The sequence below is a fragment of the Protobothrops mucrosquamatus genome, unplaced genomic scaffold, assembly GCF_001527695.2.
Source record: "Protobothrops mucrosquamatus isolate PMUCROS unplaced genomic scaffold, P.Mucros_1.0 scaffold4757, whole genome shotgun sequence".
Taxonomy (NCBI): domain Eukaryota; kingdom Metazoa; phylum Chordata; class Lepidosauria; order Squamata; family Viperidae; genus Protobothrops; species Protobothrops mucrosquamatus.
Window position 1 is genome coordinate 5334 of NW_015390649.1, and position 3563 is coordinate 8896.

The following is a 3563-nucleotide window of genomic DNA, read 5'->3' on the forward strand; positions in this document are numbered from 1 at the left end:
CTTCATGACTCGTGGACTTCAACTCCCAGAATTCCTGAGCCAGCATGGGGGAACTATGGCCCCCCTCATGACTCGTGGACTTCAACTCCCAGAATTCCTCAGCCAGCATGGGGGAACTATGGCCCCTTCGTGACTCGTGGACTTCAACTCCCAGAATTCCTGAGCCATCATGGGGGAACTATGGCCCCCTTCATGACTGGTGGACTTCAACTCCCAGAATTCCTGAGCCAGCATGGCTCAGCTTGGAAACCTCTCCCTTTCCCCTCAGCATGGCTGGCTCAGGAATTCTGGGAGTTGAAGTCCATGAGTCATAAAAGAGCCAAGGTTGCCTACCCCTGGTCTAGTTTAATGAAGAGAAGGATGAGGGGGGACATGATAGCAGCCTTCCAGTATCTGAGGGGCTGCCCCAAAGAAGAGGGAGTCAAGCTATTCTCCAAAGCCCCTGAAGGCAGGACAAGAAGCAACGGATGGAAACTGATCAAGGAGAGAAACAACCTGGAACTAAAGAGAAACTTCCTGACCGTGAGGACAATTAACCAGAGGAACTCGTTGCCTCCAGAAGTTGTGGGTGCTCCATCACCGGACGTTTTCAAGAAAAGTCTGAAACAACCAATTGTGTGACTTAGTATAAGACCTCCTGCTTGAGCAGGGGGTTGGACTAGAAGACCACCAAGGTCCCTTCCAACTCTGTTGTACTGTATTTTGAGATCCATACTCAAAATAAGGAGGGATTTTCTGACAGTGAGGACAAGAAGCAATGGATGGAAACTCATCAAGGAGAGAAGCAACCTAGAACTAAGGAGAGACTTCCTGACAGTGAGAACAATTAACCAGTGGAACAACCTGCCTCCAAAAGCGGTGAATGCTCCAACACTGGAAGTTTTTAAGAAGAGCCTGGACAGCCATTTGTCTGAAATGGTATAGGAATGGTGTAGGTTCTCCTGCTTGAGCAGGGGGCTGGACTAGAAGACCTCCAAGGTCCCTTCCAGCTTCTATTCTATTCTATTCTATATTCTATTCCATATTCTATTCTATTCATATTTTAATTTTATTCTATTCTATTTTATTCTTATTTTAATTCTATTCTATTCTATTCTAATTTTAATTCTATTCTATTCTATTCTAATTACAGCCCATAATTCTATTCTATTCTATTCTTTCCATATTCTATTCTTTCCATATTCTATTCTATTCTATTCTAATTACAGCCCATAATTCTATTCTATTCTATTGTATTCTATTCTATTCTATTCTTTCCATATTCTATTCTTTCCATATTCTATTCTATTCTTTCCATATTCTATTCTATTCTATTCTATTCTATTCCATTCCATTCCATTCCATTCCATATTTTCTATTCTATTCTATTCTATTCTATTCTATTCTATTCTATTCTATTCTATTCTATTCTATTCTATTCTATTATCCAGTGGAACAATTTGCCTCCAGAAATTGTGGGTTCTCCATCACTGGAGGGTTTCAAGAAGAGATAGGGCAGACACTTGTCTGAGATGGTACAGCGTCTCCTGCTTGAGCTGAGGGGGTGGACTAGAAGACCTCCAAGGTCCCTTCCAGCTCTGTCACTCTGTTAACCAAGATGATTAGGGGACTGGAGGCTAAAACATCCGAAGAACGGTTGCAGGAACTGGCAATGCCTGGGCCAACAAAGAAAAGGACTAGGGGTGACATGAATATTTGAGGGGCTGTCACAGAGAGAGGAGTGGGGGTCAACCAGTTGACCTGTTGTAAGTCCCTTCCTTCAGGCCCCTTGCAACTTTGCACAGTCACTTAACAAACAGGTGTAACCCGAAGACTCTCTGCATTATGAAAACAATCTCACGGAATGACCCCTGATGTCATTTCAGCAAATTACTATCGGCGAGTGGATCGATTTTTGTCTCAATAGGAATATTTTGGGAGACATTTAAATCTATTTTAGGACACGGGGGGGGGGATCTTTGCATCCACTTAAATGTCCCCTGTTGTGATGGGAAATGGGTTTGTGTGTTGTTACCCACAGAAAAGAACATTTTTTATCCAATTGGGGGTGATTTACGGAGATTTGGGAAGCCCCTGGCCTGGGATAACTCAGAATAACAAGAGTTGGGAGGGAGCTCGGAGGTCTTCTAGTCCAGCCCCCTGTTCAAGCAGGAGGCCCTGCCTAGAGTAGACCATTCCAGACAAATGGCTGTCCGACCTCTTCTTAAAAACCCCCACAACTTCTGGAGGCAAGCAGTTCCACAGATGAATTGTTCTCACTGTCAGGAAATTTCTCCTTAATTCTAGGTTGGTTCCCTCCTTGATTAGTTTCCATCTATTGCCTTTCCTCCCTTCCTCCCTCCCTCCCTCCCTCCCTCCCTTCCTTCCTTCCTTCCTCCCTTCTTTCCTTCCTTTCCTTAATAATAATAATAATAATAAAGTTGGAAGGGGCCTTCCTTTCTTTCCTCCCTCCTCATCCCCATCCCCTTCCTTCCTTCCTTCCTTCCTTCCTTCCCTTTCCTCTCTTCCTCTTCCCACTGCCTACCTCTCTCTCCTTCTTTCCTTCCTTCCTTCCTTCCTTCCTTCCACACTCCCTCCCTCCTTTTCCTCCTCCCTCCTCATTCCCATCCCCTTCCTTCCTTCCTTCCTTCCTTCCTTCCTTCCTTCCTTCCTTCCTTCCTTCCTACCTACCTACCTACCTACCTACCTTTCCTTCCCTGCCTCCCTCCCTCTTTCCTTCCTCTCTTCCTTCTCACCCTGCCTCCCTCCCTCTCTCCTTCCTTCCATCCTTCCTTCCACCCTCCCTCCCTCATAGAATCCTAAGTTTGGAAGGGACCCTGGAGATCTTCTAGTCCAACCCCCTATTCAAGCAATCCTCAATACTAAGCCATTCCAGACCAATGGCTGTCCAGTCTCTTCTTAATCTCCCCCCCCCTCCAGTGGTTAAGTCCATGCTGAACAGCTGGTAAGTGGGGAGGGCTCGTGTCCCTGCCAGCCCTTCCTGGAGTGACCCAGCCTGGGGGGGGGGGTTCTTCACAAAGGCCCTTGTTGTGCAAACACAACAAGGGAGAGAAATCCTGCCTCTTTCTGAGCTGGCTGGAGTGAGAGGGCTCTGTTTTTCTCCCACCGAGTTCGGGAGCAGCCATCCAATTTCCACCCTTCTCCTCTCTGCAGGCGAGGACCCCCCCTCCCCCCCAGCAATTTATACCAGGGGTTGATTTCAAAGCAAAACTGGTTTGCAAAAATATAATAATGCAGAGAAGTCAAGTGAACTGGGCTGGTGTAAACTACGTTTAGCTGTATTTTCCTCCTTTTTTTCGTTATTCGTTCTGACCCTAATTTTGCATCAGCTACTGACCCGCCCCCAAAAGAAATGGTGAGGGTGGGATGCTTCAATACAGGTAATCCTCAATTTACGAGCATTGTTTAGCGACTGTTGAAGCCCACCCCTCTTAAAGCATGGCTGGCTGGGGGATTCTGGGAGTGGAAGCCCACCCCTCTTAAAAGATGCTGGCTGGGGAATTCTGGGAGTGGAAGCCCACCCTTCTTAAAGCAGGCTGGCTGGGGGATTCTGGGAGTGGAAG